A 16,143-nucleotide genomic window follows, 5' to 3' on the forward strand; every position below is an offset into this window, starting at 1 on the left:
GGGCGTTCATCATAGTATGTGATTATATACACAGGGAAAAAAAAGCACAATTACAAGGTTAAATATATTTGAATAATTTATAATACATAAAAAGAAAAAAAAAGTGTATTATTTATAAACCTGAGGGATGAAACGAGTTAAACATAAATGAGATTTAAGCCACTTTTGCTTGTGGGTGAAACATTTTGCATATAAAATAAAGAAATTAACAACATATTCAAGAGATGACGATTTTGGGTTTTTATAATAAAAAATAATATCTTTAAGGATAAACTGTGGGTCACATTAAAAATGCTGTTGAAAGGCTGGCAGAGTGTCTTGGGGAGATTAAAAGGTGGATGTCTGCAAATTTTTTGTGTCTAAATGAATCAAAAACTGAAATGATTTTATTTGTGCCCTCAGAGTCCGCTGATACATCTAAAATTAAATTGGGCACACTATTCCCTTATCTGAGGCATCAAATAAAAAACTTAGGTATAATCTGCGATAGTGCACTGAAATTTGATAAACAGATAAATCAAGTAGTCAAAATTAGTTTTTTCCAGTTAAGATTAATCACTAAAATTAAGTCCTTTGTAACACGGAAGGACTTGGAAAAGATAGTTCATGCATTTATTTTCTCAAGATTGGACTATGGTAATGCATTGTATTATGGTATTCAACACAAAAGCTTAAACAGACTGCAACTAGTCCAAAATGCGGCTGCAAGGTTACTGACAGGCACTCAGAAAAATGAGCATATTGTCAGTGGCCAAAAGACTCTAAGAGATATATTTAAACTTTGCCACCTAGAGTTGAAAGTGAGACCCCAGGAACTCAATATTAAAACCAGGTCCTTTAACGGAGAAGGGAACAGTGGAAAACAACACCCAAAAATAGCAGTAGAAAAACTATTTTATTACAATAAAATTGTCTGTAAGAAAGATGAATCAAATAAAATAAAAGAGGGCAGCAAGTCCAAGTCCAGATCTCCAATCCAGGCGACCGTCAAAGTTCAACTCAGTCTTTGCTAGACATCTATGTTACAGCTGACGTCCATTCACGCTCAGTCCCTCATAGAGGCCAGTATCAGCCCGATGCTGGAACACAGAAGAGAAAGAACTGCCAGCATACGACGCCCAACTCACATTACTTCATGTATAAACAATTTATGAGTTTATTAAATTAAAAATAGAACTTCCTTAAAATATCGGCCGATTCAAAAGTCACTCAAGTAAAATTATGCAACGTCGGCTCGTTCTCGTCCGTTATGATTTTTGTGTTAATCTTCCCTATAGGTCTTTCTCCTGTTGAAGTGGAGAGCAGTACCCCCATGCCTTCCACCACACCTGGCTCTCTTTCTACTCCTCCACTGGATCCAGCTGACTGGCCAACAGTCATTAATGACAAAGTACGCATTGATCTGGTGAGCAGAGGACCAGCACATGTTGACCACCACTTCACATTTCCAAAAAGACAATCGGACAATAGAAGATTTCACTATCATTTCATGTTTCGATCTCTCACAAATGGTGAAAAGGTTAGGAGATGCTGGTTAACATATTCACAGAAAAGTAATGCTGTCTACTGTTTTTGTTGTAAATTGTTTTTTTTTTAAAAATCAACAAAGCTCAGTACAGATGGCCAACAAGACTGGATCAATATTGGCACATTACTTAAGCAACATGAAAACAGCCCAGATCATGCTAAAAATGTGCTGTCTTGGAAGGAGCTAGAAGTCCGTCTACGAAAAGGTGAGACACTAGATCAGACTGAATTGTCCCTCTTAGAGGCAGAGAGAAACAGGTGCAGAGAGGTCCTCATTAGGCTTGTGTCAATCATACAATCTCTAGCAGAGAGGAACATGGGTCTTAGAGGATCTGTTGATACGTTACATGTCAACAATAATGGTAACTTCCTAAAAGAGGTGGAATTACTAGCGAAGTTTGATCCTGTTTTAAAAGAGCATGTACGACGCATTGACAGTGGAGCGAATCACACAACATACTTAGGGAAAACAATACAAAATGAGCTTATCGCTTGCATCAATGACACCTTTCTCCGTACAATTGTGGTTCAAATCAAGGAGTCAAAGTATTTTTCCCTGATTTTGGACTGCACTCCAGATGTCAGCCACCAGGAGCAGATGTCTGTTGTGATCCGTACAGTCGACCTAAAAAACACACCAGAAATCAGAGAGCACTTCCTGGGGTTCCTATTAGCCCATGAATCAACTGGACTCGGCTTATCCACACTGATTCTAAGAAGGCTAGAGGAGCTGAACATCCCCTTTGAGGACTGCAGGGGACAATCTTATGACAATGGTGCCAACATGAAAGGCCGAAATAAAGGGACACAGGCCAGGCTGTTGAAGAAGAATCCTCGAGCTCTCTATGTACCTTGTGCAGCCCACACATTAAATCTGATGGTGGCAGATTCAGCCAAGGGGTCAGTGGATGCTACTAACTTCTTCGGAGTGGTGCAGAAATTGTACACCTTATTTGCAGCTGCGTCCCAGAGGTGGGCCATCTTAAAAGATCATGTGGACCTCACTGTCAAGGCCTGGAGTGAAACAAGGTGGGAAAGCTGAATTAACAGCATTGAGCCTTTACGCTACCACACCGTCAAAGTCAGGGAAGCTTTGCTTGAGGTGAGGGAAAGGACAAATAACCAGAATTAAGGCCCAGTCCCTGGCTAAAGAAATTGGATCATTTAGGTTCCAGATCTGCACAGTTGTCTGGTATGACATTCTATCAAAAATTAACACAGTTAGCAAACTCCTTCAGTCCGTCAACATGCAGCTGGACATAGCAGTAAGTCTCATAGGGGCTGTTTACACCTGGCCACTTCATGCGTTTTCTCAGATCGGATAGCTATCTGATCGTGAAAAGACCAGGTGTAAATGCCCTCCGAAACGCATTCGAGACGGATTTGAATCCGATCGCTCAAACCAGTTCAGGAGGTGTTCTGGGCCGCATTCCAGACGAAACTGGACAAGTGTAAATGCATCTGGTTGTTGAAACCACATATGTAAATTTTACTCCTCACAAAAATGCTAAAAAAAATAAAGGTGTGAGAGCGTGTTATAGGCTATATGTCATGTTATAGCCAGATATGACGACGCTACTGGAACACGCATCACCGCAGATGAGAAGCTGAGCATCTATTCATCAGGACAACGTGCAAACTATCGCAAATCAGAGTGAAAGTAAGTCGCAGGCGCTTAACACACAATCATCATCATGAAACGAAATGATCTTCCAGGGCTGTTGCCGCTCTCTCTTATTGCGGTCTTTGATTTTACAATTTTAGCTGCTCAATAAAATGCAGCTCATATCTGTTGCTTTCGGTGACGTGCGCTCCATTAAATCTGCATATAGTGTGGGAATTGATTTAAATCCGTTTCGCAAAAACACATTTATGTGACCAGGTGTAAATGGAATCATTTTGATAAATCAGATAGCTATCCGATCTGAGAAAACGCATGAAGTGGCCAGGTGTAAACAGCCCCATAAATAAAACCAAAGCATCTCTACAGACCTACAGGGCAACTGGGTTTGTAGATGCTCAGACCACTGCAAAAGAGCTCTGTGAAAACATGAATGATGAGGCAGTGCTGAAAGAGAAGAGGCTGCGAAGTACAAAGAAGCACTTTACCTATGAGGCAGCTGACGAGGTAGTGATCACTGCAATGAAGAGACTGGAAACAGGATTTTTCAATGTTGTGGTGGACTGTAGCATCCAGTCTTTGGAGGACCGATTCAAGTCAATGGGGGAAGTAAAAGATAAATTCGGAGTGCTCCTGAACTTCCACAAACTGGATGAAGAGTTACTTAAAGAGCAATGTGCCCAGCTCGGAAAAACACTCACCTGCGGAGAAGAGGCAGATATTGATTGGAGAGAGCTAGCCATGGAGATGCAGAGCCTTCCAGAGCTTCCCAAAGAAGTCACGACAGCGTTGGAGCTGCTTATTCACATACATGAAAGGGGGCTGTGTGAGTTATACCCAACTCTTTGGGTAGCGCTGAGGATAGCCTGCACTCTTCCAGTGACAGTGGCAACTGCCTCAAACATAGTAGATATAATATGTACAGTAAAGTTATAAGGTAGTCATTGCTTTTCTTTAGGCCTTACTTAAAACGGTCAAAGGGGCCTCCAACCCAATTTTGCTTAGGGCCCCCAAAGGTCTAGGGCCGGCTCTGGCTCGCTGGCTCGAACACGTTTATTTTTGGCAGTCGAGGGGCGGGACTTACTGTTTTAATAACCTCAAATGTCATTGGTTACGATGTCATTGGACACCTGTCCTTGACTTCAAACATGAGACATCACTTAATTTGTTTCATTTATTTATATTAATGTGTAATGTGATTTAATGCATTGGTAATATAGAATAGATTCTTACCAGATACTTTATTAACAGGAAGTCTTACTAGTGATTGCACTAAGAGTGTTGTTGTTAAGAGATATTTACAGACTGTAATGATGTATTTCCATGGTTATTAGCATTTTAAATCTACCAAAATTCGTATACATTTTTACGTAATATAAATTGTTCATTATATTTTCTATTAAATCTAAAAGGGGTTCTGGCCTCTCAAGTTAAGATACAGTACACAGCAGGGGCGTTGCTAGACCTCTTTTACTGGGGCACGTGCCCGAGTATAAATCTGATGTGCCCCAGTAAATCTGAAGTTTGAGTTTAACAATTTATTTTATTTGTCAGTGTATTTAATAGAAATTATATTATAGGGTAATAGAAATTATCTCAAATCAACGCTTGTAAAAGCAACGCAGTTAAACCGAAAACAGAAGCTGACCCGCGCAACAGAAATCCATGTCCGCGCGCATCTGTGTTTTCTAGCAACTGCAGCGCGCACACATTTGGGCACACCGAAGTCCGGTCAGCGATATTTTTTCCCCAGGATGGTAGGGGAAGGTACCGCCTTTTTCGCCTCTGATTGGCTAGAAGGGCTCTCCTCCGATTGGTTATTTGATTTGACCGTGAAACATCATCTCACGTTCATGGCAGGCTGTCAGCTAGTCTGTTTTCATTGTCTTTACAACAGAAGTAAACGAAGTCAATCCAACATTTACCCTCATAGTGTTTGCTTCACCTAGATACACCATCTCTCTCTCTCACACACACACACACACCTCTGCATGTTACGTCAGAAACGAGGACACAATATGCAAGTAAAAAAACTCTTTATTAAAGCTGGGGTAGGTAAGAATGGTCTAAAAAACTTATTTTTCAAATTTGTTTAAACTTTATTTATATATCAAAACATAATTAAAATGTAAGTACTCTGAAAAAGAAAGTATAAAAATCGAGTGTCTGTAGACCTCTCACGACTGTTTTAAAGACAGCTCATTATTTCCATTCACTCCACCCCCTCCCTTCTGGGCTCCTTCCAAAGCCACGCCCCCAAAACACATGAACGCGCAACTCCGACCGCTGAGCTGAAGACGCATTATTTACCTGAGACGAGCGGAGAGGAAGGAGCGCAGTGCATGTAGTGACATCATGTCAGAATCACATGTAATAAAAAAATCTAACTTTATCATTATGAATATAAACAAATAAGATGTATTTTAGTAGCCTACTCACTATCAAGCTATCATATCGATATTGGTAAAGTTTAAAATATATATTTTTTGATTCGCTAACAAGCTAGTTATAACTATAAGGCAAAGCTAAAAACAGGTTGCATTGATACACGTTTTTCCATTTCCATTAGTTGCACTGTGATGAAGATGAATTTCGTGTAAGATTCATAACATATAGGCCTACTAGCTGTTAAACATGTATTTTGTTATGTAAAGTTCCCCCCACAGCGGAGCCTGCCGTGAACGCGCAGGCTAGTAAACATGCAGGGTCACCGATGACGACCGATGACGACGGATAAACAGTTATGGCACATTCACTGGTAGGGACGAAATGCTTTACATTGACTGGCCTGCCCATACTTTGACTACAAACTTGGTCCTCAAATCATTACGTATTATGCAATACATGTAATGTAACTTTATAACGTTGCACTCTTTCTATGAGTTATAAATAGCTAGTAAGATAATATAACAGTAACTAACGTTGCAGTAGGCTATGTAAATAATTATTCTAGCAATATGTAATGCTAAATAAGGTTTGCTAGTACATTATTTTAGCAACATGACAAGCCAGTGAATTAGCAGGTTTCAATTGTTGCTTTGCACAGTGCGTGACATTTTATCTGTATGTTTTTTTATTTTATTATTTATTTATATTTTTTTTTTATTGCATTTTCAAAATTACAGAGTTTGATATCAAGTTCTTGTTACAAATCTTATACACATTTTCACATTTGATAAACATAACTTGAAACAACAATAAATTGAAAAAAAAGAAAAGAAACAAACAAAAGAAAAAGGGCATCACACACATATATTAAATTCATTTAACAGCGATACAGATCTTTGGGCTTTTTGATTTTTTAAAAACTTTACAGATTCAAAATACATATTAAAGGCTGCTTTAAAATGAGCAAAGTTGGGTTTTGAATTACTCCATTTAGTTTGATGAATATGAAATTTTCCTAATAATAGAAACAAATCGATAACATAAATTTTTCCTTTAGAAAAGTCAAATTCATTCGAATGAAGCAAGACAGACGACAAATTTAAGACTATATTGCAGTTCATTTTAACACTTAGAAATTGAGACATCTCATACCAAAAGACTGAAGAACAGGGGCATTCAAAAAACAAGTGCACAATAGACTCTCTTTCACTATTACAAAAACAGCAGTTATAATCAATATCCAGATGAAAACGCTCTAATGTGTCTTTCACAGGATATATTCTGTGAGCAATTTTAAAAGACACTTCTTTGGTTTTATTTGATACACAATACCGACTAAGAACACCCCAAACATTTTCCCACTCAAATGAGGGAAACATATTAAACCAAACAAATTTAGATGGAGGAGAAGAGATATTAACAAAAAGAGATCTAATCAATTGGTTACTGCATTTATCATTAATTAAATCAAGTTTATCTAAAAACAAATGTTTGGAAACTTTACTTGCAGTGTTACCCCTAGAGTCCTGATTTCTGAATAGAGATACAATTTTTACAAGCTTGTTCCTCTGTTAAATCTGTTCTATCACACAGGGCACCAAACTCCTGGATGATGGCTTGCAATTTGGCCCGTTTATTTTTGGCAATTGTTTTACTCATTTTAATGGCTAAACTCCTCACTTTATATTTCATAAAATCCCACTGCAGCCCATATTGGTTAGTAATTACACCCTGTTTATAGTATTTATCAATTATTTTTAATACTTCACATTTAAATTCATCATTAAATAATAAATAATTGTTTAATATCCAGTATCCACTTCTGCTCAGGTTCTTTCTATTGTCATTAGAGATGATACAAATGTGAATAGAATTATGGTCAGTAAAAGGTGCAAGATCAATTGTAACGTTGTCTATCAATGATGTCAACTCCTCTGATATTAACCACAAATCTATTCGAGACTGCAAAGACAAATCATTATTTTGCCATGTATACATGAGTTTCTGGGGGTTCATTTTTCGCCAGATATCAACAAGACCGAAGTTATTGCATAACCCAGAAATAATTTTGTTGCTATCATCTTTTACACATTTGGGAGGCCACCTATCTATGTTACTATCTGGGACTATATTAAAATCACCCCCAAGAATACATTTTGCATTCATGTATTTGGTTGATAGGTCAATAATTCGTTTTTCTAATTCATGGAGTAGAATCAAATTTGTAGATTTGCAATTAGTACCATAAATATTAGCAATAATATATTGCTTATGAGAGTCCTCTAATATGATTATTAGCCACCTTCCATTATTATTACTCTCATTATGAAGAATTTTGCCCCTGAAATTTTATCTGTATGTTACGCGGCTAGAGTTTTAACACTGAGTCAATGGGCTCCGACGGGCTTGTTTATCGTCATCGGTCTTTTTCCGTTTACCTGTCTTTGTTGTATGAGCAGGTTCCACTCGAGAAATTGGTAGTTTTGGTTATTTGTCCGCCATTAGCACAGCTGCTCGGCAATCTTGATTTTGAATGACGGTACGCGCTGTGCAAGAGATGGGCGATCAGCGCGTACGCGAACTTGATTGACACTGCTAAGACACTCCTCCTGGCTCTGAAGGCATCTGATTGGTTCTTTACATTCGCACCGAATGGCAGTGATTGGTCAGAGTTTTTACTGTCCTGCAGCTGCTACAGAGGTCTGATTGTTTTCATTCCTTTTTCTGAACACATAATGTATTGACTACTCTCAGGATGGAAGGACCATTTCACCCAGTATAAAAAAAAGTGTTTCTGAACAGGATTACCTACTATAGCTTTAATAGTCAATAATGATGATGATGATGATGATGATGATGAGTAATCCGGGTGATGCAGGCGGTGGCGCAGGGACTTTGATGGTCAGACACGGAGTGATGGATGAAGTGCAGCGTGCTCTGATGAGTGATGACGTGATCCAGACATGAAACGTAATCCAACAAGACACGAACACAGGAACACAGGAACACAGGAACTCCAGACGGGACACGAGGCACGGGAACAGGATCAGACAACACAGAGACTTCATACAACGATCTGACAAAGGAGATGAGAAAGTGGTGAGCATTTATAGGAGATGAGATGAGTGGCAGCTGGTGATGATGAGTGATTGCAGCTGGATACTGATCAACTGTAACGATCCGGACACACCCACACACACACTCACACACATGTAAACAACAAAGCACGAGACTAGAGAGAGACATTGGATCTATGAACCGTGACACTGCACCACCCACCACCACCACTACCACTACCACCTCTCTCTCTCATCACAAAACTACCCCAGTCTGCTAGGACTAATCTAAACACGATCTAAACATGCTATGAAAATGTGAACTTGGAATATAAATGTGATGGCACGCACTTATCACACTGTTTACTCGAGTAATTCACTTCTGTTGGCGGGGAAGATGACCAGAATAGACTAGCCGACAGCCTGCCATGAACGTGAGATGACGTTTCACGGCCAAATCAAATAACCAATCGGAGGAGAGCCCTTCTAGCCAATCAGAGGATCGAAAAAGGCGGTACCTTCCCCCACCATCCTGGGGCACGTTCAAGTTCAAAACGGTGCGCAACGTTTTGCTAAGGTTTCCGGGTTGAACGTCATGTTTCCTGGAAACGGCGTGACCGGTGTGCAATGGGGTTTGAGATACGTTTTCTCTTGTTTGGTGGGTGTGTCAGAACTGCAGTCCAATCAGCAGCAACATGTATATAAAGCACGCGGTATTAAAGTGAACTCGCACAATGGGTTCAAGGAAAGTAATTTACAAATGTGTTCGATGCAGCTCGGTATACGCAACAACTGAGGATATTAGAAGATGTGTTTGTCGTAAGTTTTATTGTAAAAATATAGGATATCAATAAAATTATGTAGTTGTTTATATTTTTAGCTTCATTGCAAGTGTATGACATTTGGTATAGAAATAAACAATGGTAATTAAGTGCTTTTCCTAAAAATGAGAAAGAAAATACAGGGTATTAAAACAGTATGAACTACAATAAGTCAGTATGTGAGGCTAAATAGATGTGTTTTAGTCTGAATTAGGTAAGATGTGTGCTTCAGTTTCAGCAATCCCTTCACTCGATTGGGATGTTCTCTTTTGTTCTGGGCGGCAAGTGCAGTAACTGTAACATCGGGCATATTTTGTAGTATTAAACACATATTTATACCGACTTCATCAGGCTCCGAAAATTCTTCACAAAGAACACAAAGAATGGCCTTCTCAGCTGCCATAGTTGCAACTCTTGCGTCATCAGAACAGTGTGTTCAACGCATCACCATTTCTGTTTAAAAAACGTTGTGCAACGTTTTGTCGGGGCTGAACGCAGCCATGGGGAAAAAAATGTCGCGTCCGGTCAGGTGTTGACAGGTGTCGTGCCGAAGAGTGATGGTCCGCCGAAAATTGATTGCCGTCCGCGGGAGCGCGCGCAGCGTGTTAAAGCTGTATCGCCCAGTCTCTTTACGACTACAGCTGCTTTTATGTGGATCAAACATATGGAAGCCATTTTCTGCCAAATTTAAATAAATAAATTAAATGATTAAAATGAAAATTAAAACCAGATTAACGATTTCATTACAGAAAACAGTACGCAAAATATGTGACAAAATTGAAAATGAAATTAAATGATTTCATTTTCACAGCATTATCCCTGTCAAATTGAAAAATAAAATGTAATTGGTGATTTCACATTTCATTTTCACTACAGTCTCGAGGCAAGACTGCCAATATTAAAATGAAAAGCCAAACGTGAAAAAGAAACTACAAATACAGTTTTTACAATGCTCTTTAGTAACGCTCACGCAATAATAGTGACACAATTCAAATACAAATGTAAAATTTCGTTTTCATTTTAATTCTTTTATTTCAGTTTTCATTTTCGTTTTCATTTTCAAAGACAACCTGCATGCAAATTCTATGTTAATGAGTGGGTGTGGCTTACTCTAGTAACGGCGCTGAGACACGCCTTCTGTAAAGCGAAGTCGTCGATGTCCGTGTGCATGAGTTGAATGTGTGAAACGAAATGATTTAAATGTGATTATATTGTAATCGAGACGACGAGATATGGCGAAATCTGTTAGTGAGCTTTTGCGGGAAGCTGCCACAGCATTAGAACATGGAAACAACCAGCCTGACCATGTTAGTTATGATGTTAGACTCAGACTAGACCATAATCGATGAGGTTTATTCATGTATTAGGCTGTTTTGGAAATTCAACTATTTGGGTGTACAGAAGTCTTAGTAACACAATTTCTACAACAATTATAGCCAGACATTAATACCCACTGGCTTTAACCGAGAACCTCGGCCAATGTTTCATTCGCGTCGTGCCTAACAACGCCCTTCAGCCGTGACTTATTCAGATACAGCACTAGCATAGAGTACCTTATTGCTTTTATAAAACGGTTACCACGCAATACAAATATTAATCCCGAAACATATATGTATCTATGCAACTTTCATGAAGTAAAATGAATCACTAAAAGCCAATTCCTTCCGCTGGAGAAAAAAAAAAGAGTCCCTGACCATAACGCAACAGAAGAAGTTACATTATTTCTCCATTAGATGGAGACAAAGACTGTCTTAATGAGTGAGTCAGTCAGTCAGTAGAGAAGACTTTTGAAATGACTCAAACTTGTGATCACGGAGAAGAAAGACGCATTTGACATGACTATAGGCACGGACAACCCCATTAACTGTTAAAAGTACAAGATATCACACCGGACATTCAAACGGATTTGTTATTATGAATATAGGACTGACCTGAAGGAAAATGCTATTGCCTACTGTAAATGCAGGTACACTCGTTTTCTCGATCTCATCCAGAAGTTGTTACTGGAAATAAAAATCAGCATTGTGATTCTTTTTGTACACAAACTTAAAATAACCAAAAGACACGTAACAGTTAAACAGCGGACAGATACAGGCTAGTGCTGTATCTGAATAAGTCACGGCTGAAGGGCGTTGTTAGGCACGACGCGAATATGAAACATCCCAGCAAACACAGAACGTTCCCCTAACGTTCCCATATGGTTCCCATTTGGTTATTTTTTTGGGAACCAAATAAGAACGTTCTAGGAACGTTCTCTGCAGGTTATTTTTAGGTTTAATTTTTATAACCTAAAGAGAACCTTCCCAGAACGTTCCCTGCAGGTTATTTTTAGGTTTAATTTTATAACCTAAAGAGAACCTTCACAGAACGTTTCCTTGCAGGTTATTTTTAGGTTTTATTTTTATAACCTAAAGAGAACGTTCTGGGAACGTTCTCTGCAGGTTATTATTTTAATATCACTTACTATTAACAGGCAGATTACCAACTGACAACGTCGTCAGTACGGTCCCCTAAGGTTATAAGATAACCAACAACGTTCAGATCTATTCGCAATAACTTTTTATTAATGATATTTTAAATTATGTTATACATTTTAATTCTATATGTTTATTTAAATGCTGCGTGACTTTGAAGTGTTTTAATGCGCATGCGCGTAATCAAACACTGGAGCGCGCACGTGCGCTGCGTAGTGTTGCTTTCGTCAACGAAAATTATGACGAAATATTGTCGTCAACGAACCGTTATCACCTGATGAAAACGAGACGAGACGAGACGTAAATGCTGGTCATGTGACGATGACTAAAATACATGTATAATGCAATATCGTTGACGAATAAAAACGAGACTAAATGTGGTTTACAAAATAAAAACTATGCTAAAATGTCTCTTCATTTTCGTTGACCAAACCGAGACGAGACGAAATGTCACGACGAATGAGAGAGTTGTGCGTGAACCCATAGCTTTGTCGGCTTTAAATTCTGGTCTGCGATCTGGTCACCCGATTATCAGCAAATTTAATAATATTACTCCATTAGTTATTCTATTAAAATGTCTCATTGATATATTTGACACATTCATAATCATTACTTTTGCCGGTTCTTTGTGACAGCTGTATGTTATTGGCAGCGTCTCTGGTTACATGAACACGTCACCGCATCAGCACCAGAACATGGAGATTTTATTTTAGAGAATAATCGCACAACCTATTCGATATTCTATAATTAAATAAACTAATCGAATATCCAAAAATCGTGACTCATCCCTGCATGGAATCTCTTGTTTCTTTTCCCAAATCTTCACTCACGTCATTTTCTAAAGGGATTATAAACGTTTCTTCATTGGTTCGCTTTTAATTAGACCTATTACATTCGTATTCTTTACTGTGGTAAAGTAGAAAAACGCTGTAGGACAGATAACCTACATTTGTACTTGCATGTCAAATTCTTTTTAACACAGTTTGTGCTTGTTATATTAGACATAGGGCGCGTCAAGTTTAGTTGTAAAGCGCGTTTCACACGCGCGGGTGATTTTTAGTTTCACTTTCTCTGGCAGCGCAATCTCAAACATAGCCTAAATATCTCGCCCTTGTGGAGGATAAAATTCGCTCTTCAGACCAATTTACATCAAGTAGAAAACACGAAGATATCATAAAGAGATCGATGGTCTCTTTCCTGCTTGTGTCCCACATCCCTCTCAGAGCGCAGAGTATCACGCATCTTTGTGTGGAAATATAAAACGAGTTTTTTTTTAATTTATTTTTTTAAATAACCCCCCAACCACCGCCGGTAGTTGGTCCATTACCGCGGTGGTAAAAAAAAAAAAAACTGCCACCGTCACAGCCCTAAATATAGACTAAATATAATAAGATAACCTTGTTTGAAATTCTATATTGACTGGGTTAAATAGAATTGCATTACTAAAAAGAGACTAAATTGACTAAAACTAGACTAAAATGTCATCAGTTTTCGTCGACTAAAACTAGACTAAAATGTCATCAGTTTTCGTTGACTAAAACTAGACTAAAATGTCATCAGTTTTCGTCGACTAAAACTTGACTAGACTAAAAAGAGTATGAACGTGACTAAAACTAATAAAAACTAAAAGGACAGCTTGACACAAAGACTAGACTAAAACTAAAATTAAAACAGGCCGCCAAAAACAACACTAGCGCTGCGCGAGAGTAGATGGAAACCAGAAACGTCATCAACAACTGACAAACAACAAAACTCCCGTCTCTCGCTGTTGGTTTCACTGCTTTCAGGTAAGTTTAGTCAACAAAATCTCACAAATAATACACACAAACGTCCCTGACACATTTCTTACGTGTAATTGACACGCTTCTGTTGAATATTTACTTTAAAGAAATGGTTTTGTGTCTTTGAAAAAGTCTGTTAGCATCTAAGCTAACCGGTTTCAGAAGAGAACGTTAGGCCTAAGTTACGTTAAGTTAAGGTCTTATTTATGAAAGTTTGGGTTTTTAAACACATATTTAGTGTAGATAACAGTTTTTTTATAGTTTTGCTGGTAATTTGTCAATTGGTGATTGGAAGTAAGCTAATTTATTTAACCTAAAAGAATGCACTGTATTGTTAACTTAATCAGTGACGTCACTTACCAATATTGCTAAAATGTGATTTCACAATGGCGAGAGAGGAAAAAAAAATCCTCTACAACAAGGGGTGAGTTATTGTTTAATCATGATAATTCCATATGCATTTATTTCACAATATATTATCTTAAGGTTTGTATATATTTATCTTTTCTGCATTTCATCTCTGTTCTATCTTGGTTCCTTGTAATAAACCAATCCCATGTAATATTGTTGGCTCTGTGACAAATAGCATGTTATGTTCCTAGATCATCATGCTGAAGGCCTGCTGCACCCCCTGCCCAAGAAAATCTCCACGGCTATGAACCATATGACTAGTAAGCAAAACCACCTCAAGCATGCAGTGCACTGCTGTTCAAAGGTTTGGGGTCTGTACGATTTATGCTTTTGAAATAAGTCTCACATTTTAAAATCATTAACCCCAGGTTTTTTCAGTGAGATTGTCCTTGAGAAGCCTGTAGGCTAAATAATCAGCTAAATAATAGGCGACTAATACAGTATTATAATGGTCATAGATATAATTATAATTCATTTAACTATTATGATAACATGATATCCTGATCATTAGTATATTTTATTTTATTTCTTTAGGTCTGTTTTGAATTATGTTGGCCAATGAGACTGACACCATACTGTCCAACTCAAAGGTATTTATGTATTTGTATGTTTTTTATTTATTGATCAATACTGAAATTCTTTGTACTTTTAAATGCTGAATGTGGTTCAGGGGGTCGACAACTTTAGGCAGTTATTTTTCACAGATATCTTGGGCAGCTGTGGCTCATACTCTTAGCCTTTAAAAATGTTTGAATTGATATCCCCAATGCAATATCAGGGGGTAAATATATCTTTAGAGTTCTTAAAGTTATGGCTTTGCTCTTGTTACCAGATGAGATATAATCCCTATTGTTCGGCCCTGTGATTCTTCAGGACAAGACCTTGATGCCATCCACAGTCAGTAGATGAAGGTGAGTTTAGCCGAATTCAGTTCTCTATCCCTTTCTTTTGAGCTTAAACGGACACGTGCACGCAAAATGAAGGCAAAATGCCCATGTCTTGTGTTTTAAACAGAAAGAAAACGGATGCGTGTCATTTATATTAGGTCTGCGCATTCGTCTTAAAGGGACAGCAGCCTAACGTACCCGCAGCTGTTTGTGTCGCCAATGGTGATCAAACATCAAAAGAGAAAATTACTTGTAGCTTTAGCAAAGATACATTTAATTAATTTATAGTTATTTTATTTTTACAGTGAAGACTTATTTTACATTTTGATAAATCAATTTCTGTACCTGATGTTTTCAGATTTAACTGAAAAACATAATGCACTGCTTATTTCAACTGTGTTTTTCTTCTATTGTATTTATCTATGCTTGTTATCTATTGTAATTTTCTATGCAGGTTCACTCCTCTACAAAATCCCCCCAATAGTGATTATGCGGAGCGCCCAGCGGTCGAACCGGAAAGAGGTCTAAGCATTTCCGCTTTTCACTTCCGTACACATCTGCAGCGGTAGGTGATCTCTGAGTTTACTGTTAATTTTTGCTTATTATACTAAAATTCTTACTTCTGTTTTAATTAAAATGTCACGAATGCTAAAATATCAGAAAAGGGAACATCCGAACAGCAGTTTTTGTTGTGTGCTGATCTGCTCTATGTCGGGGAAAATGAGTAGTACAAATAGGTTCTGTCAACATCAAAGTGACGTCAACTTCAGCAGTAGCATTCGCCGTCAGGCAAGTGTTATTTAAATAAACTCCTGATGTACTTACAAACTTTCCAATGCCTCGTTTAATGAGTACAGAAACTATTTGTACTACTGTAGAAGTTTGGTACCATTCTGGGCATTATTAGTGGGGTAATTTACCAGATACAAACCTGGAGCCGTTAGCGCATGCACTAAACCATACGGCTGATGTCTCTAAATAAACTCTAAATTTTTCAATATTGTGCAGCCCTGATATTGAGCATATCTTAAAGTGAACCTGGAATGATAATTTGTGATACCAGATGAGATGTATGTATGATAGATTTTGAACTGTACTATTTTTTTTATTTCAGGTTTTCTGGGATCCCAGCGGAAGGCATCAGACGTTGGCCTGGACAGATGTACTTGTAAACTAC

At 38.1% G+C, this 16,143-nt stretch overlaps 1 protein-coding gene and 1 long non-coding RNA gene across 10 annotated transcripts in view; one reads left to right on the forward strand and one right to left on the reverse strand.

Annotated features, from left to right (window-relative positions):
- LOC311087309 (uncharacterized protein) overlaps positions 1 to 16,143 on the reverse strand; it is a 504,672-nt gene that overhangs the window by 439,642 nt on the left and 48,887 nt on the right. The gene's annotated exons all lie outside the window — the stretch shown is intronic.
- Positions 14,270 to 14,984, forward strand: LOC311087172. Its single transcript, XR_014607177.1, has 3 exons — positions 14,270 to 14,339; positions 14,614 to 14,669; positions 14,912 to 14,984. It is a non-coding gene; the product is annotated as an uncharacterized lncRNA (long non-coding RNA).

This window comes from Abramis brama, assembly GCF_963993115.1.
Source record: "Abramis brama genome assembly, chromosome: 7".
NCBI classification, from domain to species: Eukaryota; Metazoa; Chordata; class Actinopteri; order Cypriniformes; family Leuciscidae; genus Abramis; species Abramis brama.